The sequence below is a fragment of the Rhipicephalus microplus genome, chromosome 5 (genome assembly GCF_043290135.1).
Source record: "Rhipicephalus microplus isolate Deutch F79 chromosome 5, USDA_Rmic, whole genome shotgun sequence".
Taxonomy (NCBI): Eukaryota; Metazoa; Arthropoda; class Arachnida; order Ixodida; family Ixodidae; genus Rhipicephalus; species Rhipicephalus microplus.
Genome location: NC_134704.1, coordinates 77,360,182 through 77,384,694, shown reverse-complemented (window position 1 = coordinate 77,384,694; position 24,513 = coordinate 77,360,182). Strand labels below are relative to the sequence as shown.

The following is a 24,513-nucleotide window of genomic DNA, read 5'->3' as shown; positions in this document are numbered from 1 at the left end:
AATCAATGAATATCAATCAGTCAATCGATGTGGAAATTCGCAATATATCACGCGCGCATGGCATCAAAAATGAAGCTACACAGTGCCAGGTCCGCGTGTGGACACAACAGTGGTCCCTGATTGATGAAGATAGCGATGTGAACAGCCCCCTATCATTATGGTTACCTGGAACTGCCGTGCTCAATTTTTTGTTTGCATAGCGCAACAAATCTGCAGCGCCTCGTGCTCCGCACACTGCAGGGACCACCCGAACGAACCTGGTTGCGGCTAAGTTTTACTGAACTAACTAAAGCTTGATGGCCGTAAACCATGCATATGGACGCCAACAGCGGAGAGCACGTCTGGATCATCCCAATTTTAGAATCCACAAAGGTTGAACTAACGAGCTCTTACTGTATACACACGTAAAATTGAAAAAGAAGGGGGTAGAGAATATGAACCGTCCACTTTCTGTCCGCTGACGTGGGTTTCAACAACCCTGTGTTTCTTTTGCCTTCTCCTTTGTGTTGTGCGCGCCCATTCTACCTTTACATATATAACAACCGACAATAGAAAGCTAAGTTCATTATACGACATACTTCGCGCATTTGGTAAAACCAGGGAATTCGCACACGAAGGGATGTCGGCTTAAAGCAAGGTTTCCAGTGAGATCGGACATGCTGCGGGACCAAAATTACACAATGGCGCCGAGAAGGTGAGACCATTTATTATGCGACAGTTTCCCTAATACACAACATGCCAAAGAAAAAAAAAAACGTGACAGGAACACTGGCCACGCTAATGCGGTTCCTCCGTAAGGAACCATTTAGCTTCGGCATGAATCGATGTCGTTCAGTAAGCTACAAAACACGGAGGAAGGACAAGATGGAGAGAAGGAGGAGTTGATACACTAGAAGGGACGTCCGCGTTTTTGGGCGCGAACAGAAGACAGGGCACGTAGCAGTCGCCCAAGTTTGACAGCGCTGCAGCTGCAACTGGCACATGCTGCAGGCGGAACGCAATGCGAAGAGAGATACGAATACTAGCGAACAAATAACTATTGAGGTCCTATATACACAGTACAGACGCTGATACCATCTGTAATGGAGCCTGGAGCTCAACGCGGGTGGTGTAGTTGAGTGTCAAAACCAAGTACAATGTATTGACTGACAATGACACAGTGTGTTTGCCTTCATTTACGTCATTGGATTTGTGAACTGAGCTACAAGAAGACACCGAGTAAGCTGTTTGATGTACTTGGTATGCTTTTGCTACGTTAGGCTTGTAACCCATTCCACTACCCACTCCGCGTGAAGAACGAGACTAAAGCTGCTGAAAAAGATCCGCAGACAGTTTTCTAACCAACTCGATCCAATCCGAAGCCTGTACTTCCGATAATTTTCATGAGGGTACGCGATCGCAGCGCCAGATTCCTCTCTAGGTATTATTGTATGAAACTCTATGCCAAGCACCAAAACCGCGATACGATGTAGGCATGCATAGTTTAGTAGCGTCGTGGTGTGAGCTGCTGGCTACCTTGTTCAGGGATATGTAGAAAAGCATAAAAAAATAATAATGATCTCCGCGAGAGGCAGCAAATTCGGCGGCGGCAGCGTTTTTGGCTGTACTGTATAAAAAGCAGTATTTTGTTGGCTCAGCTGCTCGTTTCCCGATCTTTTTTATTTCAATTCTTGTATTTAGAACCTCATTTCGCGTGCTCCGCTCCGAAAGCTGCGGAAGGGCTTGTGAGCACGCATGCAGGACCACACAATATGGCTTATGAAGATAGGCTTGCACAACAATGCACTAACAAACGAGTATGGATGCAAAAGCAGCATTATAAGCTGTTTACGCTTGTGAACTGAATGCCATTGCCAAGCCACTTACATTGCCAAACCACTTCCCTCCTCGGTACCGTTGTTTTTTTCAACTCAGCTGAAAGATGACTAGATCTGTTTAGAAAAAATTTTTTATATCATAGACAGCTGAAGTAAATAACAATTCGAGATAACATCATAGCTTTTGCGTTCGAGACATACCTGTGCAAGAATATCAAGACCCAGTTTCGTAACAAAAATACAAAACACAGAATGACATGCGTCTATAAAAAAGTGTTTAACGATTTAGAGTGTTAGTACTTTACTATGGAAGAGCAAGAAGCTGCCACGAACGTAGTAACGACACGAGTGGCAATCAATACCGATGATATTTGGAAAAATTTATTTTGACAAACAGTGGAAATTAGAAGAGGATGTGTGTTTAGAAAAAACTGTTTAACGATTTGGAGTACTCGGTACTCTACTATGGGAAAGCTAAAAGCTGTCCCTTGAGCCTTACACATGATGAAGCCGAGTCGAAAAACAGGGCATAAGTGTGGCAGTTCGTGAGCTCCCAGCAACAGTAAAGTAGCAATACTTCACTTCCAAGCGTCTACAAGTTCTCTCTACTCCCTCGTAAGGCTTAATAAAAATAAACGGCTAAGGAGGGCAGCCATCACAGCATAGAATGCTACCAATCAAATACACTTTATGTGTTCTTAACAGCCTTTAAGCTAATCTCAGCAAACGCAAAATTGGAGGCTTTCATCTAATAAAAACATTGAAACGGAAATCACAAGCTACTATGAAAGCCACTTTGGCACATTCCAGCCACTAATAATCACTGGGACCACACGTGCAGCTTCGCGAGTCAGCCACATGACCGGAGTGATCGGAGAGAAATATTTGGTATAATACGCTTCGGCACACAAGCCATATGGAGACTATTTACACTAACCGAACAATGATGCACTTAGTTATGGTGGGGGATCTCACGTTAATTGTATGTAGTGTATCGGCGGTATTTTGTGGTGTTGCCGTCAAATTTTCAGAAAGTTCAGAAAGCCAGTTAATTGAGCAAAAATTTGAAGTATATTCGAGTAAAGAAAAAAGAATGTCGCAATTGAATGAATCAGGCAATTCATACCGGTGACCCCTTGCTGCGTGATGCGATGCATTTCAACATTTGGCTATCACTAATATCTCGTGTATTCGTTCGGCTATCCCACATTATGACAGGTGTGCTATTTATATGCACCAATTACCATTAATGGTAAGTCCATCTCGAAGGTGCTTCAGAGTGACAGAGGCTTGACTAGTTGTGACGTCAACATGACGTCATTATGACTTCCCGGGATTCGGCACCAACTTAAACATTAGCACTGGCATAGCTCGGCTACGCCAGGATATACGTAGCGTGAGCTGAGGTTCAGCTGATTAGCTTTCATGGCTGTCAAGGGTTAGGTTATCATGCTTACTGCTGGACGGATGGCCGAATGAACGAGAAGGTTTGTGTGGACAAGTGTTAATCTTAAGAGAATAAAAAATGCCCGGTCTGCTGCGCCAATGTATTCCAGGCTACCAAATTAAAAAAATAAATAGAACTACTGTCACAAAGTAATTTTGAAGAAGAAAAGAGGAAGCGAGAAAAAAATAAAGCACAGAGCATGAACACCGTCGCCAACAACCTCCAAGCGAAGGAAGGACAGACGAACTGGGCAGGCGCTAATACAGAAGGAAGGACGGATGGACGAATGAACAGGCTAGCGAGTGAGCTGACGCGAGTCAACCACCAGCTCACTTGTGACACATCACTCCAGGAGCTTCCAGGCCTTCTCTGGCATTCTAGATGTGTGCCTTGTGACGTCATTTTTTCTCGCGCATGCACAGCACTCTCAGCATAAGTTTCACGATAATGCTCAACCTCGGCCAGTGTAGCTTAAGTTACAGCAGTGAGGTTTTCCTTCTGTTAAGAGCCAGGCTTCAAGGACAATGCTTCTCAAGAGATGAGAGCATAGCGTCCAAACGCTGGTGTTTATTTCAGCGAGAGGACCCCACATCCTCATTCCAGACCCCGTCCTTTGTTTTTATTTCATTCTTGGGTGCGCTATGTGTCCTCTTATTAGAACGTATCATGAAATGCGGCGTCACACAATGGTGTCACCGTATGACATCATTACTCTAAGAACGAAGGGTCGATGCCGGAGGAATTCCACTATAAAACAGGGTATTGGAAAGCAACACCAAACAAAATACTCTCATATAAAAGCCAGCATTGCAAAGATTGTCTGCAAAAGAAAAATTGACTTCTACGGATAAACAATTCTTTTCTGAATTCGTTGAAAGAGGCTGTGAAGATTGAATGCTGACATTACATGCGGCACTTAGAGTCAGCGAAACTGGAAAGACCAGCGAAAGTATATACAAAAATAGAGCTCGTAGGAAAAACAAAAAAAAAAAAAACGTAATTAGCAGCAGACTCGCAATGACAGGCTATAGTGTCTTCAGGGTGCCTCTGCCATCAGTGCACCATCTTTCAAGTGCCGCTTGAAACTTGGGTTAACGAGGCCAATAATGGCGATTTGCAGGTGCAAGAGTGGCCATTAATAAGCGCTTCAGGCTGGCGATTACGCGCAAAAGGCACAAAGCTTTAGTACTCTAAAAAATTGCTGCTTTTCAAAACGACCAGTTCTGGGCAGCCGTTTAAAAAGAACCATTGAGAGCACCTGTGGAAGAGCCAGCTATCCCTGCCGTTACGTTTACCTGTGCCCGTCATTAAGCAATGAGTTTGTTGTCAAAACTGTGTTCGCGTTTGAAGGCTGTATATAGTGCCGTTTTCAACAACTTCTTTTTTACCTTTTTATCGGCATTTCATCCGAGTCCCTGGATATTTCTATCACTGAGTCCGCCAAATTAAACCTAGAGAATTTCAGCCCTTCGCACTCTTTCTGCCAAGGGCTCTGACGTCACTCACTTCAGACTGCCGTGTTTCACTGCATGGACATGACTATACGCTTGCTTTCGTCGATTGACAGACATGGATTACCAAGCCTGACGAACGTTTTCGTTCAGTTCTGGTGTTCTTGTTGGTAACACGAGAAGACCGTGTTTTTCTGTGTCCGTGAACTGCAGCGTAGATATGTGATGCGCTTTGTGCACTGGATAACCGCAATGTATATGGCTGCAAATCCGAGTGGTTGGGTGATGCTGCGTGGCGAATTTCGGTCACAAGTAGACCGATGTTGCGAGTGTTATCATTTTTTAAGGACAACTGAAGGAAAAAATTTGAGTGAGCCGTTCATCTAGCTGACGTCGAAATCCATTTTATTCGTGACCTGAAGGTACGTGTGCCCGTTCTACATATTTTGAAGCCATTCCAACGGCAACAACTCCACCATGTTCGGCGTTTGCTCCTAAATAAAGGGGTCTTGTGTGCTAGTGACTTGGTACCGTAAGCCTTGGCATTAAAATATTGAAGGCGCATGGCAGTACATTTTTAAAGCAGGGTTTTTCCTTTAGGGTCGGTAAACATTTTGCTATTGACAATTAGCACCGCGGACTTTTAGCGTTACCTGCGTTTACTTGCATTGTTGGGAAGAAAATTGACAGATCCCACGTGATTCGACGTTATGCAAAGCTTGCGAAAAGAAGGTGACCGTGTTTGATTTTTTTATTTTGCGACACGTCATGAAATGATGCTAAATATATGTACAAGTGTTGCACGCACAGACATATGTTGAAGAGAAGCAGATGTTTATATATCCAGTTGTTTTCGCTTGCACAACAATGTCAACTGGAACATGCATCTTAACAACACCGGAAGCTGGTATGAAGCACTGATGCTCACGAAAATGCTAGCCCTGGACACTGCTACATAAGTTAACTTCAACGCATGGCACCTAACTACAATTGACGTTAACCCAACGTGACGGCTGTATCAAAATAGTACATATGTGATGTTTATAAAACTGGGTAAGCAGCACTGCAACCACTACTGATGATTTACGAACGTTAACGTCCATTTGAATAGTAGTTCCGAATAGTAGGTGGCATCGGTCAGCCTGAGCGATTTGTGACACATTTGAAAGCGCAACAACCGACAGTGTAAATGCAGCAACAAAAAAGCCTCCCGAGTTTCGGGAAGGTGCGACGGAAAGTCGACCACAAAAGTTTACGGACCACGCGATCGAACCCTTCTCCGACGTCAGCGGCACTCAACTGCGCTGCAACGCCCGAGGGGCATCCCTATCTTAATCTATGGCCTGTCTGTTTTCTGACTGGGTGCAAATAGTTTTCACTGTTCACTTTTCAACGCGTCGTGCTTTTTGGAATCTGCGTCAACGTGATTCTGCCTCGAGATCAGTTTGTGAGCCTAAGTGTTATCTGTCGCAAATCATTGTCACAGCGATACCTAGCCAATGAAACGCCGTTCGAGGCAAGCCGCGATATAGTTGATCTTGCAATGAATGTAGAAGTATGACGGCTATACTGCAGATACGTGCTCCGCGTGAAAAGTGTGAACAAACAATGTGCTGCGTGTTAGTAGAAAACTCAAAGGTCAACGAACAACAAGAAGAGCCATTTACGGCCTGGCACTGCGGTCGACAGTAGATGGCGCCCCACTAGGCGGCGTTGCACATACTTGTGTGGTCTGCAAGCTTTTGTGGTTGACTGTACCTTCACGTTCCCCTTATCGCAGGGCAGCGAGCATATGGAGACGGATGGTGTCATGCGTTCTGCCACGTACCACTGCACGTCTCCAGTCATGGTGAGCTCTCCGTTCACTGTCGAACCAACTAGTACGTAGTCCTTATGGTGCTCACCCAGTTCTGAAAAACTATAGTTCATCAGATCGTACCTGCATTATCAAACGCGAAATGCAGATCAGTGACGTATAGAATCAAAAGGCATCCTGATAGGATGGTCGTTCTATCGCAGGGGCGTGAGGCACATTGCCCGCGAACCTTTCGCTACAGGCCCAGGCCGCGAATAACTGTCTTCGTGGCATATAATTTTTAAGTAAGTGTCTTAGTGAATTACACAGACAGGACTTGTCTCGCAGTATTGTTTTTCCCCCCATGAAGACCCTCATGGTAGCCTGATATGTTGAAAATCACCGTAGCACAAAAGCTCTGCATTTGAGAATTGCCATCGCTATATACGTGATTCTGAAGTATACCGATGGGTTTCTTGAAACCAGACGTCAAAGTTCTTTCAGGAATGATCCGAACACAAAGTATGCAAATGTCCTTTTTTGAAATGGTGATGTAGGCTGACACATTGTTGAATATACTTCCTGCTCAAACCTTTTTCACAGTCGATCCCGATACACGCCAGAGGCAAACATTTTTTGACTGTGGCGTGCTAGTTAAGTGGAGGTTGAGACCCCAGATCTAAAGCGTCATGGCGTGTGGTATGCATTAGAAGGTTGCCAGATTTCCAGCCTTTTTATTTTTGGTCCTATCACTATTCTTTCTCCCAGAAGTTTTCCTTCGGCGAATAAAACTGATGTGAGAACAAGGGCAGCCTCAACATCAGGTTTGTTTGCATTGACTTGCACAACAGCATGATATGCTATGATTTTTATAAACAGACCTCAAGTCGGAAGAAAAAGCCACTGTATAGTTCTCAGACCCAAGGAGCTGCAACGGGCTTTCGCCAAGAAAGCATTTTCATACTACATAAAAAAGATATTGGAATTAAACATGACGTGCAAGCAAAAACTATATAGTGAAGTTTATTGTGAGTTCAACATCACTGAAGTGTACCGTGAGTAAGCCTTGAGAAGGTGCGTTGAGCAGGTGCATGTGTTGTACACTGCCTGTGCCATGCCGACGGCATTAACTATACCCAACGAATAGAGCAGCCAGCTGAATTTCTTGGCAATTTCAAATCAGCACTAACCTACAGCTGATGGCGTAGCAACTGGAAACAATAAGAACAACTCCGAGGTTTCTCGAAGTACACACGCATAATCCGCCACCAGCTGCTGCTTTGCAAATAGCTAGGCGTCGAAGATTGCGACAGAAAACCTCCTAAGCAGGCGAGTCTTGTTTTATAAGCCTAGAAAAAAAAGAACGTTCTCGTGGGGTACGAAGTTTGTACTGGAATCATCTGTTTCCATTGTGCGCAGTATAGTTTCGTAAGTGGCGAGAAGTGGTGGTGTGAAACATTTTTTTTTGTAAAATTATAATAGATTGGCGACCGCTTCCATGAACGCGCCTGTGAAAACAAAACCTCGACGTTTTTTTTGCTGTGTGATTTCTTTCATCTAAAACAAAAACAAATGCTTTACGGGGCTCGCCCGAGAACGATTTTGCGCTAGCCACAATGGCGAGTTAGTGGTAAAATGTCGCTTCCACATAGCACGAATAACTTCGCGTTCGCTTGCAGTAAACAACGGGACGAGTAATAGCCTCACCGGCGTTTCGATTGCGCTGGGTTACGTTAGATTAGACAAGTTCGTAAAGCGTTAACTATCCACGCGCACCACAAACAGAGTTCAAGCGCATAGAAATGAAAAATTCGACAGCACCCACGTACTTGGGAGTCGATGTTATGCGAAGCGTGCGGAGGGAACGTGACCGTGTTACAATATTTGTTATTGAGCGACACGTCATGAAATGACGCTAAATACATGTACAAATGTTGCATGCACAGACATATGTTGAAGAGTTGTAGATGTTTATATAACCAGTTGTTCACACTTTCGCAACAATGTCAACTGGAACACGCGTTTTAGCAACACCAGATGGAGGTACGAACCGCTCATGCTCGCGAAGATGCTGGCCCTGGACACTGCTACAAAAATCAACTTCAGCACATGGCAACTATAACCACAATTGACGTTAACCCGACGTGACGGCTGTGTCAAAGGAGCACATATGTAATGTTTATAAAATTGTGTAGGTAAAACTGCAAGAACTATTTACGTTTCACGAAGATTTGTGTGTATTTGAAAAGTAGTTACGAGACCTGGCGTAGCTGTGTGGTAGAATACTTGGCTGCCATGCAGAATGCTTAGATTCGATTCCTGCTGGGACCCTGAATTTCATTATTTGCATTCGTCGGGGGGGCCAACGCTGTTTATGTCAGACTTTTTCTAAATAGTGACATTTATTCTATACCTCCGTTGGATCGACGCTATGATGTCGGGTATTGCTTAACACTCACGTGTTCAAATTGCCCAAGTGTGTTCTCGTCGTTCCTGGGTAGAAACTAATTGTCAAATACCTGTGGCACATACCCGCCTACTAGTGCCACATACCTGTCGATGAGTATGTGTCACTGTCCGGCGGGAAGCGTTTGACGACATACGTGACGGGATCATGACATTATTCATGTTTTGAGCAGCGCGTCATATTCATCAAACCATCTTACCCTCCCATGCTAACTTTGCTTCACGCCAAATTAAGGGTGTAACCACAAGAGCACCCAAATGTAAGCGGCTAGATAGATAGATAGATAGATAGATAGATAGATAGATAGATAGATAGATGGATAGATAGATAGATAGATAGATAGATAGATAGATAGATAGATAGATAGATAGATAGATAGATACGCTTGAAGTCGCCGAAATTCGCTAAAAAATGCTTCGCATTTAAAACGTTCACTGATGACTACGATTCTGCCTAAGGCGGATTCTCAGCTCAGCTCCGTGCTGGAGCAAGGCCAACGGTGTTTGAAGATTTAGCTTTCCTCAAGGAATCGACTAGGCCGAAACTCATAATTTTTTGTAAAGTAGGACCACACCAACTATACGCCACTATGCATCTTTTGCGATAAGCGTAGTAACTGCTAAAGATTTTGAAGATAGTGTGTAGTGAGTGTGCTATACTTAACGTATTGTGCGCTCTTCGTTGATGCAACACGTGGCTGAAGCCAATCAAGAATTATGGCTAACCACTTGTCTGTGGGTGAGAAGCAAACACTCGTAACGTAATTAGCATTGTGTGATGACTGGTTGTTATTTTACTATTCTGCCACGGTATATTACGTTGGTTAGCCCGATTGCTTGACCACCATGCCGCCTGCAGTATAGCCTTTTATCACTCCTCTATAGGTAGCAACAGTAACTGTTACATAGGCAATAAAATGAAAAAAAAAACAACGGGTCTCGGTGGTAGAATAGTGGACTGCCGCGTAGGGGGCCTGGGTTTGTATCTTAGTTTGTATAGAGAATTTTTTCATTCTTACGTGCTTCTTAGTTGCACAATCAACGGGTATACGGCGACAGTGACGCTACTCAACGCATGGAACGGGAGCGTAAGAACGGCGCTCTTAAATACGATACTTTGGCTCGCGTACATTTTTCAAATTCCTGTGAACTGTGTCAGCAGACGACGAGGCTACACTCGTGATTCACGTATGTATTCCGCTCAAAATGATGACCTGTACGATATTCCTACGAGAACCGCTATGTTACACCACTGCAATAACCATAGCTTCGGCTGGGCACGACCTATCGCTAGGTCTCGCTGACATTTGAACCTTTGCGACTATTATTAATATTGTTGGCATAATGTACCGATTCGGAGCGCGAGGGCTTGCTTTTTGTAAGTGACCAGGTGCTGTTGCTCCATTTGGATAGAAGAATCAAGGAAGCCTTAAGGTCCCGCCACGGTGCTTAGGCTGCTGACCCGTAGGTCAGCAGCCTAAGCACTGCTGGCGCCTAAGCCTCAGTCTAAGCAGATTGGGCAGTTCCGCAACCATGCACAAACAATGGTTTTCAGACACTTTCCTATTGCCTTCCTACGATACGAAACAAATATAAAATACGTGACGACAACATGTCATATTTTTAAAAAGACAATGTTTCAACTAATGTTATGAATACGAATGTTTGTTGTTTATTAATGTGTTTGTTGAAAATGTGTGTTTCTTGCAGATTTTTTTCCCTTCTTCTCTTATCGCTTTGCTTTGTGTATTTCTAGTTTAGTTTTGTGGCAAGTAAGAATGCTTTTTAATATTTGCTGTTGCTATTGTTCTGGGAGGTGGGACTGGTCAAGCTGCCTACATGCAGCTTTCATCGCACCATTCTTGTTTTTTTGACATGTTTTGATCTATGTGGCAATGAAGTTCACTTCGCTTCTTCCGGTGCTACAGACTAAGCTATAAGATAGTTACGGAAAAAGAAGAAGAGGCAAAAGAAATGCAGCTAGGTTAATCAGGCTGCACCTGATTTACTACGCCACACGGGAACCGAAAAATGGGTTGAAAAATAAATATAACACTTCGGTTTTTACACCCCGAAATCAAGCAATGATTAAGAATGCTTTAGTGGAAGTCTCTGGAAATTTGAACCATCTGGTGTCGTTTAACATGCACCGACGCTGAACAGTACGCGGGCTTCTAGCGCCACGCCTCCGTCTAAACGTGACCGCCCCGGTCGGTATCGAACCCGCGACCTTCGGGGCAGCAGCAGCCGAGCCCATCACCACGGTGGGCGAGAGAAAATAAGAGACAACTAATAGGCTCGGAGACATAGTTTGTAGGTGATTCACTCTCCGCGTTAGTATTAGTCCGCCCAATGTTTCCTGCCTGCGAAGCCTCCAAGTGATGTAGTTTCCGCAAATAATACACGTTTGCGCTCTCGTGCATTCTTCTGCGATGTCGATGACAATTCAGCGTTTTCGTGTCAAACAATCTCACTGAAGCACTGGATGGCCGAGTTCATCTTCCTCTACGTGGACCCTACTGATTTCAATAACTGTGGCGAACTCATTCCAACTCGTCCGCCTCCCAGCATGGTTAGTGCAGTAGATTGTAGGCAGGACGAAGACTGTACGCGTAATTGCGTGAACACCCTGAGAAATTTTATATACGTGGATTTAATAAATCGGTACACTGATTCGTATTTACGTCCATATATATAACTGCGGAACAGTTTCAAAGTATACCGACGACCAGCCAATTCCTCCGTAGAGTTGAAGAGGAAGATTTTCAAAAAAATCTTGCATTCTCAAAAAAGATCACTAATCAAACTTCTAACATAAAGTGGACTTGATTAAAAATTGGGCGGAATAGCATACCACCAAGTAACGTGCTTTGTCAATGAAACCAAACGTTTGGAAGGGATTTTAGAAAGGTCGAAGAAGACTTGTTAAGCGTGAAATTATCTCGACACACCGACAGAAAAAATTCAGCGAAAGGAACACCCTTACCAGTGCAAGATACATGGCAAAGCTGCTCCAGAAACAATGTAAATGAACAAGCTGCAGTCAAACTGAAGGACCTCTTCGTGTTGGGCTCGCCCAGGGGCAGAGTCGGCGACGACAATTTTTTTTAAAACCTCCTTGGTGGTGACGAAAGGTGTCGCTTATGTCCGTCTGTAAGAGCACAAAGAGATAATGGAAAGCGGTCTGGAGCAATGTCAGGAAAGACACGCCGAGAAAAAAGTAAATGGTTGGGTCGAGAGTCGGGAAAGCAGGCTGCAGAAGGAAGGAAGGAAGAAAGGAAGAAAGGAAGAAAGAAAGAAAGGAAGGAAGGAAGGAAGGAAGAAAGGAGGGGAGGGAGGGAGGGAGGGAGGAAGGAAGGAAGGAATCAACAAAAGGAAGAAAGTTAACCAGAAAGACATCCGGTTGGCTACCCTACACTGATTGATTGATATGTGGGGTTTAACGTCCCAAAACCACCATATTATTATGAGAGACGCCGTAGTGGAGGGCTCCGGAAATTAAGACCACCTGGGGTTCTTTAACGTGCACCAAATCTGAGCACACGGGCCTACAACATTTCCGCCTCCATCGGAAATGCAGCCGCCGCAGCCGAGATTCGAACCCGCGACCTGCGGGTCAGCAGCCGAGTACCTTAGCCACTAGACCACCACGGCGGGGCGGCTACCCTACACTGGGGATTAGGGAAGGGGACAAGAAAGATAAGAAAGAGGGAAGAGAAGGAAAATAAAAAGAGAGACTGACAGTAATTTCACTGCAGAAATTAATAAGACTGTACATGGGGAGCCGAACAAAAGCGGTAACACGAAGTTATTGTGACGCCAACTGCATGTGACACTCGCCGAGCAACAAGATAAAGAAAGAAAAGAGGAATGAAGAAAAATCAAAACTGAATAACGCTTTTACGGGCGACTCTGGAGGCGTTAGGCCCCCGCGCCGCACCACAAAGGCCTCTTCCAGCCACTTTTTTTTTTTTTCCTCAGAACGGGCATATTCTGTCAAAGTACGAAAGAGCAGTACAGTTGTTTAAGTTTAGTCTAGTAACATTTCTCGCATATTTTGCGAGTGAAGGAAAAATAGAGAATTCAGCTGATTCCGCGTCAGGGAGACGAAAAGACAGCGGAGATGTAAATATGATGATGACTTTTAGTACAAAAAAAAAACCATCATCATCACTTCCAACATCATCGTTATTTTGTTTTATTTATTTATTTGCTCGCCCCTAATCTTTAGTCATGTAATCTGCATGATGCCTACTACTATAGTAGTACAGCTATTACTACCACCACTATTTTATTGATACTACTAATATATTACTTTTACTACCAAAACTACTAATACTTCTGCTGCTCTGCCACTACTACAACTGCTAGATTGATATGTGTGGTTTAACGTTGCAAAACCACTATATGATTATGAGATGCGCCGTAGGCGAGGGCTTCGGTAATTTAGCATTTTCGCCTCTGTCGAAAATACAGCCGCTGCAGCCGGGTTTCGATTCCGCAACCTGAGGGTCAGCAGCCGAGTACCTTAGCCACTAGGCCACCGCGGTGGGACACTTGCTTACTACTACTACTACTACTACTACTACTACTACTACTACTACTACTACTACTACTACTACTACTACTACTACTACTACTACTACTACTACTACTACTACTACTACTACTACTTCTTCTTCTTCTTCTTCTTCTTCTTCTTCTTCTTCTTCTTCTTCTTCTTCTTCTTCTTCTTCTTCTTCTTCTTGTTCTTCTTGTTCTTCTTGTTCTTCTTCTTGTTCTTCTTCTTGTTGGCAGATCTCACGTACGGTGGGAATCGATGATATGCGAAGCACGAATTAGTAATGTTGATACGTCACTTTAAAATCAGCACAACGTTACGAGCTGGAGGGAAATGATGCCGTACATGAATTCACTGTCATGATCATCATGTTTAGATGTGTCGTTTACCTTCCTCATCTATTCACGTCACGTGATACCAAATTCAGTATATGTGGTGCTAGCGAAACGGACGTGAGTGCATCATGAAGGGCCCAATATACTCCATTGTAGCGTTGACGCGCGCGCACGTTGGGCGCAGCGATGCTATGTTAGCGAAACGCGAGCGCTCCATAAACTGACGCCAGGCGCCACCGGCGCGACCAGCGTCCGTAGGCGTGGCCCTACGGCAACCAGCACGAAATGCGACGTGCTGCATTTCGCACCGATGCGTTACCCAGACAGCACTGCGTCTGCCTCTTTTCGTGATGGAGAGACGCCAGACGCATTGGAACTCGCATGCGTCAGAGCAACGCAGCGGGGCGCGCGCCTGCGAGTATATGGAAGGACTGGCGCCTGGCGTGGCAACGCCGGCGTGACGCGACGAAACGAACGCCAGCACGCACGCGTACCGCGTCACGTCGAATCGTATTGGCGCCTTGACTGTGGAATGTAGTCATGTTCTCACATAAAACGCATCTCATTATTATCATGTTTGCACCAGTCCCATACTTTCGTCATTCATTGGGCTCCCGTAATACCAAATATGGCATATGTGAAGCTAGCGAAACGGCCGCGAGCGCATCATTAGTGTGGCATGTAGTTATGTTGTTACGTGACACGCATGTACTGAGTATCATGTATGAATGTGTCATTTACCCATGTCGTCCATGCGCGTCACGTAATACTTAATTTGGTACATCTGATGCTAGCGAAACTGACGCGAGCGTGTCATGAGCATTGCATTTAGTAATGTTGTTACATGACACGCATCTCATGTTTATCATGTTTGCAGCAGTCGCATACATCGTCATTCATTCACGTACCATAATATAATATTTCGTATAAGGGAAGTTAGCGAAATGATCGCCAGCGCATCATTAACGTGACATGTAGTCACGTGCTTACATAACACATATATCATGATTATCATGTTTACACCAGTCACATACCTTCGTCATCCGTTCATGTAACGTAATACCAAATTCGGTATATGTGACGCTAGCGAAACAGCCACGAGCGCATAATGAGCTTGCCATGTAATCACGTTGTTACCTGACACGTATGTCATGATTTTCATGTTAGGGTCTGTCGGTTGTGTTCGCCTTGCAATTTTGTCACACCATACCAGTTTAAGAAAATGTCATGTGAACAAAACCACCGCAAGACTAGCAGGACCACGAAATGTAAGTCATGACATTTATGAAACACATACCATGATTTTCATGTTATGTCTAGGTAAATATGTTCTTCATATAGTCATGTTATGCCATACCAAGTTTGGTATCAATACCATTATCCAAACGGCCAGAAGACCTAAAAGTCGTAGGCGGCTAGATAGATAGATAGATAGATAGATAGATAGATAGATAGATAGATAGATAGATAGATAGATAGATAGATAGATAGATAGACAGACGGACGGACGGACGGACGGACAGGTAGGTAGACAGGTAGGTAGACGGATAGGTAAACGGACAGGTAGGTAGACAGGTAGGTAGACAGGTAGGTAGAGGGATAGGTAGGTAGATAGGTAGACAGGTAGATGATAGGTAGGTAGACAGGTAGATGATAGGTAGGTAGACAGGTAGACAGGTAGATAGACAGGTAGGTAGACAGGTAGACAGGTAGATAGACAGGTAGGTAGACAGGTAGATGATAGGTAGATAGACAGGTAGGTAGACAGGTAGATAGGTAGATGATAGGTAGGTAGATAGATAGGTAGATAGATAGATAGGTAGATGATAGGTAGGTATATATATATATATATATATATATATATATATATATATATATATATATATATATATGCTTCAGAACTGCACCTACGCCTACGTTAGATGCGTCGCAATAAAGAATGCATGGTTTCTCGCAAGAAAAAATTCGTAAAATGGGTTCTTTGGTCAGACAGTATTTCATGTTCTCAAAGGCTTGTTCACATGAGGAATCCCATTCCCATGGTGTGTCCTTCTTCAACAGCTTCGTAAGTGGGAAAACTATGTCACTGAAGTGCGGTATAAACTGGCGGTAAACGTTGGTGGTGCCTAAAAAACGCTGAAGCTCTTTCGGGGATTTCGGTCTTGGGAATCGCAAAACAGCTTCTATGTTTCTTCGTATAGGTGACGCTGTACCGTGCGACACTCTGTGACCCAGATATTCAATAGAATCTTGGGAAAAATGGCATTTCTTCAATTTAAGTTTTATATTCTCCATTTTTAGGGCATGCAAGAGAGCTTGGAAGTGCTGTAGGTGCTCAGTAAATGTGTCGGAGAAGACTACGATATCATCAAAATAATTAACGACATTCTTTAAGTTATGTTTTCTGATAACTGATTTCACAGCTCTTTCGAATGTAGCAGGAGCATTTCTCAAACCGAAAGGCATAACAAGCCACTCATAATGGCCATTCGGCGTGACAAAAGCTGTTTTTGGGACGTCCTTTGGGTTCATTTTGACATGCCAATAGCCCGATGTGATATCCAATGTCGAAAAATATTTCGATTTTCCCAGGTAGTCTAGAACATCGTCTATACGCGGAATAGGTTGGTAGTCAGGCACAGTGACAGAGTTAAGCTTTCGATAATCAATGCATAAACGTGTGCGTCCTTCACCTTTTTTCTCTGCAAGAATGACTGGAGCCGCGTATGGGGAAAAAGATGGACGCACTACACCTTGCTTGAGAAGTAAGTCCACTTGCTTGACAACTTCCTCTTTGTCTGCCAGGGAGCATCGATACGGTGGTCTGTGGATAGGCACGTTGTTGCTGAGGGCAATGCAGTGTCGTTCCTCCGCGGTACATCCGAAGTCCACCTGAGACTTTGAGAAAATGTCTTCGTAATTGTGAAGCACCTCTCTCAAAGCAGCTTGTTGCGATGGTGGAAGGTGCGTGACATCAACGGCTTGGAGAGGGGTTGTATCGGCGCTGAAGACACACTTTTGTGTTTGAAAGGAATTCTGCAAAGCTTTGTTGTCTTGAAACAAAGTCATTGTGTTTAAATCCAGTGATAGGTTGAAAAAGGAGGTGTTGTCCAGGCCTAGCAAGAATTCAGTCTTCATGCCTGGTAGAACGTGTGCTTGGACTGCCCGCTTTAACTTCCCTATTTTCAACTGTATGCGTACGCGGCCCAAAGTTTTTGTGGTTGAGGTGACTTGTTGGACACTAATGCATGAATCCTTGAGCAACTGCAGCTTGAGTTTTTTGAACACAACTTCATTGATACAGGTAATTGTCGCTCCTGTATCCAGAGTTGCGTTCACCATGTGTCCGTTCACAAGTGCACCAAAACGTATTAATGAGCCTTTGGGCCGCCCTCTTCGTTTCCCTGGTTGTCAGTTAGAGCAGACACCATTTCACGACGAGGGCACTCATTGTGCCAGTGAAACTGATTCGGCAAACCAGCAGATGCACAATGTCGGTACTCACTGTGAGGGGTGCGCATCAATCTTGTAGGGAGCCATGGTCGCGTAGAATGAGGCTCTCGACGCATGAGCTGCCGTTTTGACGAGTGTTGGGAAGCATCTCTGTGGACAGAGTCTTCCGCTTGAAGCGCAGCAGCAAGCCACTTGGCTGGGGTGGTGAGCGTCAATCCAGCGAGGCGCCTTTAGATCTCTTCAGGTACACCATCAGTCAATCCTGATACTATGTGAACGTCTTTTAAGTCTGCGAGGCGACCAAGGTGTGTCTTCTCTTCGTAGTAGTGCCTGATGCGCTGTTCTTTTTTGAGCCTGCAGTGTATGAATTGGCGGAAAGGCTCGCTAACAGGTGTAGAAAATCGTGATATCATGCTTGTTTTGATGCCTTCCCACGTATCTTCTGCGTCGAAAATCTCGGTGAGGTACCAGCGGAATGCCTCACCTTCCAGGTACTCGCTGATGCAGTCGATGCGATCTCGTTCGGACCAGCTGACGTTGCTCGCCTTCGTTTCGAAGAGGTGCAACCACTTGTCAACAGGGACGTCGTCTTCAGCTCCGGTGTATTTCGGCAGGCTGATCATCTTCTTTGGTGGGCTGGTGATGTTGCTGCGGTAGATCCTGTCGACTTAGTGTAACGGATGAGACATGGCGTCAGTCAGAACACCAGTTTATTCTGACCCTTCGTCTTCCTCCTCTTTCTTCTGCACATTCACTTGTGAAGCGTCACATATATATATATATATATATATATATATATATATATATATATATATATATATATATATATATATATATATATATATATATATATATATATATATATATATATATATATATATATACATATATATATATATATATATATATATATATATATATATATATATATATATATATATATATATATACCACTTGATGACCATTGAAGGGAAACGGACGAAGAATAAAGGGGTAAATAGCCGACCGACCCATTAACGGGAATTCCTTCTTTTACGCACGCCGCCCGCCGACCGACCCATTACGGGGAAACCCCTTTCTTTATGCACGCCGTCACGGACCCTCCCGGCACCGCGGCGACAATCTTGGGTGGCCCGACACACGTCAAGAACTGAACAGCACGTGATATGAACCGTATGTGGATGTAGACGGACAGTTGGCTTCGTTCTCAGTGTTGACAGTGGTTCTTCTTCTTTTTTACTTTCTTTCTTTTTTTTCTTTTTCGTCTTTTTACTCCTTCTTTTTGTTTTTTTCCTTTTTTGTAGTTCCCTCTCACTCTCGCAAACATTTTTTAAGGCGAGAGGGACGCGGCAGCAACGAAGTTTGGAAGCTCATGTCGGTATAACTCATCCCCAGATGAAGGGAGGACCCCGCCGGAAACTGTTGGAAAATAAATGTATTTATCCTTGTCGACAACGCTCCCGTTGTGCCATATCTCATATATATATATATATATATATATATATATATATATATATATATATATATATATATATATATATAGATAGATAGATAGATAGGTAGGTAGGTAGGTAGGTAGGTAGGTACGCTCAAAGTCACTGAAGTTCGCTTCGAAATGCTTCGCATTTAATAAATAAAACCAGTCAGCAGTAGTGTGAGCAGACATACGAATGCTGCGAATTCCCGTCTCCTCCGTAACTTTCATTGTTTTATTCTCTCAATGAGAATCAAATAAGCTCTCAGAACAGCGTATTTGTCGTGGGAATAGATATGAACGCTGGATATAAAGGTAGGAGAGAAAGAGAGAGAGCAGGGTGCCTTTGTTGAGACGGCGAAACTGAAGAGCGCGGAAAATTGCTGTCCTCAGACTCGGGGTCGTCTCGTCCGGTTTGTTATGCGCGCTCGTTATTGCACGGTAATGTCATTCACAAAATGGAGGAGCTCCCGAGAATACGAGGCCGTCCTTCGCGTTTCCGAGAAACTGCCCTGCTTGCGATTTCGTCACCGTGCAGTATAGTACACGCTATAAACGGCACTGCTCCTAGAAATACAACCGCCCTGCGAAAACATCATCCCCGTCCTATGACTGCACACCAAAGAGTGCTTTTTATTGCGTGCGACGAATTCGATGACAAGCGTGCCGCTCCACTAGCCCACGTAGAGATAAGCGCACTTGGGAGGGAAGACAGCTATATACCGTGATATTGTTGTTGGCGCGAATAGGAAATAGAAGTGTTGGATAAACAAGCCTATTGCTTTATATTTCATCATAATGGATGAAGTAGCGCGCTGTATTAGAATGACGCTATACGTAAATAGTCGGACGTTCCGCGTGCAATACCGAGGTGATTACGGCTATTCAATCAGATCAGAATGGCTCTCACGTGAAAATAAAGGATACGCGGAGAGCTATATATTCTGCAGGATACGTCGCTATCACCGGAAGCGAGTTCAGCGATTGGTTTGCCGTCATTTGCGTTATCAAAACGTTGTTCAGTCTATTTTTTTTTCTTTCAAACAAACAGTGTGTGCCGGCTATACAAGGCAAAATAAACATGGCCGCATTTCTCGTACCATTCATGAACATTCGCGAAATCATGCATGAACTGGGGCGAGAGATCACCTTCTGTGGAAGGCTCATTGTTTCGTAAGAAAAGCAAGCATCGTATATTGACAGACTCGCTCAGATGCTCTTCTTTTTTTCTTTTTTTAAGGCAGACTCAGGTATAAGGCCCTAACAGTAAGAGTAAAAAAAAAAAACTAGTTCCAATCAGGATTTAAAAAGCTCTTTGAGATCAACAACGAGATCAGGTGAGGTCGTCACATCAACTAACATAACCGCCCCAAAGAGATATATGATTATCTTAATGTCGGACACTTGAGTCAATCGGCACAATTGGCACAAGCCTGGAACGCTGTTTTATGTTAGCATCGAGCCAGGAAGCGGGAGTTTTTGAGACGATTTCGGTGCACCAGCCAGCAAAGAGGGAATCGACTCGTCCAACCCACTTTGCAAGACGCGTGTAAACGTGCAACAACTCGACTTTTGACTCGACTTGCCAGTTTCGAGTTTCTCACAGCCCATATAAATAAATAATTGAAGTTTTTGCGCACACACACAAGGACACAGAAGAAGGGAACACAAGGACTGCGCTGGTCCTTGTGTTCCCTTCTTCTGTGTCCTTGTGTGTGTGCGCAAAAACTTCAATTATGCAGCAGTACCAACTAGCCCGTCTTTCCGTATTATTGCATATAAATAAAGTTTGGAACGGCCGTTATGCCATCTGTTCCTCGGCGTAGCAGGGTTATTGCGTCATAGCTGTGTAGATTGGCTTCTGATATGTAGGGTTTAACGTCCCAAAACCACCATATGATTATGAGAGACGCCGTAGTTGTGGGCTCCGGAAATTTCGACCACCTGGGGTTCTTTAATGTGCACCCAGAGTGGCTTCTATTGCGAGGAAAATAAAAGATCAGCTATGTTTGTCAACAGCTCCGTCAGTGTCATTTTACAAACTGTATACTAGTCAGTCATGTTCTCTACACGGCTACAGTCGCCCATCAAAAGGTCGCGGTGAATGGCCTCACATTCAAAGCACAGTACATAACACATGTGGAGGATGTCGCCATCACGCTAACTGCCACAGACCAGGACTCGCGTGACATCATTACAGACTTGAGAGGGGCCTAGCAGAACTATTCCAAACATGTACGTCTAACACATGGCGTAGCGCACCTTACAAACCAGCAATTACGTAGGGGAATCCCGCGTCTCGTAGGATAATATAGGCTACAGCTCACATGGGCCTCGAAAACAATAAAGTGGCTGGCGCCGCCGCCTGCGCGCTCACTCTCTGGGTAACGCCTTCAGACCCTCACCAAATGGATCTCGTAACTAATCCGACCTCAAAATTCTGAGAAATGACTGAAGTCTACGTAATCGTTCATGTAATTTATCCTAAACCCTGTAAGGGCCTTACAAAGGCGGAGGAACGTTTACTTCTTCGATTTTACACCAAAACACTGCTGTGCCCGGTGGTTTTTATATATCTCAATCCTGCCTGTACAAGAAAGTGCCCGCACTGTGCAGAGAAGTCTTCGGACATCTTCCACATGGTGTGGACTTCCAGTCAATTGGGCATGCCAGTCAACCCCTCACCTCACGCAGAAAACTTAACACACGGGAGAACTTGGAGGCAGCCCTGCTCGGCTGCTCCGACCTGGCGAGCCAAAAGGCCCTGGTCAATCGAGCCCGAGTCGCGTTGGATGCCAATGTGCTTCTCTAATGAGGAGCTCACCAAGTGGTATGAGGGGTTGCCCGCAACGGGCCAACTACTACCTGCATTGTATATACCTACCTGCATTGTATATAGTTTTCTGTCTCCATATGAAAAACAGGACTTGCTTCATCGCAATGGCATTAAGCGCGTGCTCTCGCTGGCGTGCTATCCACAAGTTCTGAAATTTCGAAGCTATAGTCACAGAATGAGGAAATGATAAGCAAGAGATACGTGTTATTGCTTCCGGCAGAGTTCGTGCTGTTGCCAACTGCGTAAATGATGACTTCAATCGAATGTGATGAAGAGTGCATATACTAACGAAAGCGGTGGCCCTGTAACAAACAATTTTAACGAAAGATGTATTCGTAAAATAGTTCTCCACTGTATCAAACCTAACCTTGCAACAAAGGCAGCTAGCTGCGACGCACGCTGAGCCTGTAGTCATGAACTGAGGTTGTAATTGTCGCAAGCATGCTGTCGTAAACTGCAGGGTCGCCCCAACGATGATCCTGAATGCACAGTTTGCGCAAGGAGGTTCGCACGTTCAATTATATACAGCATCTTCTAAAACATTACATTTTACGGTGTCTATACTCTGTTTCATACATTAAGTGCAACGATATCAAAATTATGAAAGAAATCCGGTCAGCGAAATGAGTAAGTTCAAGCACCACGCACTTGTATTACATCGTCATTGTCAACGTGGCCTCCGTGTTAGAGTTTTGCTGTGCGCTATGGGAACTGATCACGGTGGCATCACACATCCAGCCGCACAAGAGAGAGAGAGAGAGAGAGAAATAATTAAAAGGAAGAGACTGGGAGGTTAACCTAGACGAACTGGTTTGCTACCCTGTACGGGGGTGGGGAAAAGGGTCGGAAAGAGGATAGCTATAGAGAGATATAAAATAAATTAGAAAAAAAACACATGCACACACCTTCAGAAAGTTCCAATCACAGTCGTTTGGACAGGCCGGTTGAACGCAAGAAGCGCATGAGCGCCTTCACAGCCTTCTTCTGCGACATAAAGTCCTGTCGGCAGCGCAGGAGTCTTTCTTCCGAAAGAGGCTGGTTGTCCAGTTCATCTAGTGCATTGCAGAGTGACTGTCTCTGCGAGGAGTATTGTGGGCATTCACACAGAATGTGCCAAGTTGTTTCATCACTGCCACAATGGTCGTAGGCAGCAGTGTCAGCCATTCCTATGCGGAACGCGTACGCATTAGTAAATTCGACGCACAACCATAATCTGCACAGCATAGTAGCGTCTCGTCAGCGTAATTCCAGAGGAATTCGAAGACTGAGAGTTGGGTCTAAAGTACCTACCGTGCATGGAAGAAATGTGACTAGTTCCATTGTGACGTGGTGTGCTTGCGAGCAAGCATGCGGAGTTTCCGTGCAGCGTCAGTTCTGGAAAGCGGAATTGATATTTCATCGGTTTCAGTATGGGCAGAACGGGCAGCTCGATTGGCCCGTTCATTGCCAATTATTCCACATTGACTTGGCAGCCATCGAAAGGCTATTTCATGTCCTTCCTCAATGAATTGGTGAGTCTTTTCTGCAATCTCAAATACCAGCTGTTCGTACGGGCCGTGGCGTAAAGGGGATAGAAGGGATAGCAGTGCCGCCTTTGAGTCACTGAAAATTGTCCATTTTTTGGCTGTTGATCGCTGATAAATTGCAAAGCGGCACGAAGAGCTGTGAGCTCTGCTCCCGTTGATGTCGTAAGGTGGGAGGTCTTGAATTTTCTTGTCGTGTCTATTATCGGTATAACAAATGATGACGTTGAACTCTTCTGTAAAACAGAACCGTCGGTGTATACGTGTATACAGCCTTGATACGTCTCGTATAACAACAGCAGAGCAAGCTGTCTAAGATCAGGTGACGACATATCTGTTTTTTTCTGTATGCCAGGTATAGTTTGCCTGATGTTAGCCTGAGTCAGGCACCAGGGAAGAGTCGAAGGCCTGGCAGCGGGTGTGAAGCATGTTGGCAAAGAATCGCGGTATGTGGTGACTGTTTGGCAAAATGACGGACGTGGTCTGTCTGCTGGTAAAGAGGCTAGGTGATGGCAGGGTGTCCGAGCAATATGCCTTATATGTGTCCGGAGTGCCTCAACGTCGATATGTGTCGTGATGAGGTGGTCACCGGCGATAGCAATAGTAGCCATTGTTGACGCACTACGTGGCAAGCCGAGGCAAATCCGGAGTGCCTGGGACTGAACACTCTGTAGCGTTCGAAGGCTTGTTTTGCTTGCATTAGTCAATGCCGGTAAACTATACCGCAGGAAACCGAGAAAAAGTACTCTGTACAGCTGTAGCATTGCACTGGCAGACATTTCCCAAGTCTTCCCTGCAAAGAACTTCAGTATATTACAGATGTCCATTAACCGTTTCTTCATGTACGAAACGTGATCGCTCCATGATAGATTCCTGTCAATTATGACGCCCAAAAACTTGTGCGATCGAACGTATGGTACAGTTTGACCATTGATGCTTATAGTGTACTTATCCATAGGCTTTCGTGTAAAAGCTACGAGGGCGCATTTCTCGGAAGAAATTTCCAAGCCTCGATTTCGGAAGCAGTGTAATGTTTCAGTGGCAGCTTTTTGAATTCTTCCTCGTAACTGCAGGCGTGTTATTACAGCCGATGCCCAAATGCAGGTGTCATCTGCGTACATTGATAGCCTGACCGTGCTTGGCAGATGCTCAGGGAGAGCAATTAACGTAAGATTGAACAGCACAGGGCTCCAGCCGCACAAACCATGCAAAAGCAGTATACCCTTCACCAGCACAAACCACTGGCCATCTTAGCTCCTTTTTTCGTTCAACCGCACGGGACTGGAACCATCTGCTTGCATCTACCGTGGACCACTCTGACCCTCATCAATTCAAGATTGCCCTCGAGTCACTTT

General features: G+C 44.7%; 1 long non-coding RNA gene across 1 annotated transcript in view; it reads left to right on the top strand.

Moving 5' to 3' along the window:
* LOC142817301 (uncharacterized) overlaps window positions 1-24,513 on the top strand; it is a 66,769-nt gene that overhangs the window by 39,229 nt on the left and 3,027 nt on the right. The window contains exon 2 of the long non-coding RNA XR_012895160.1: window positions 6,496-6,564. This is a non-coding gene — a long non-coding RNA (uncharacterized LOC142817301). The remainder of the gene's footprint in view (window positions 1-6,495; window positions 6,565-24,513) is intronic.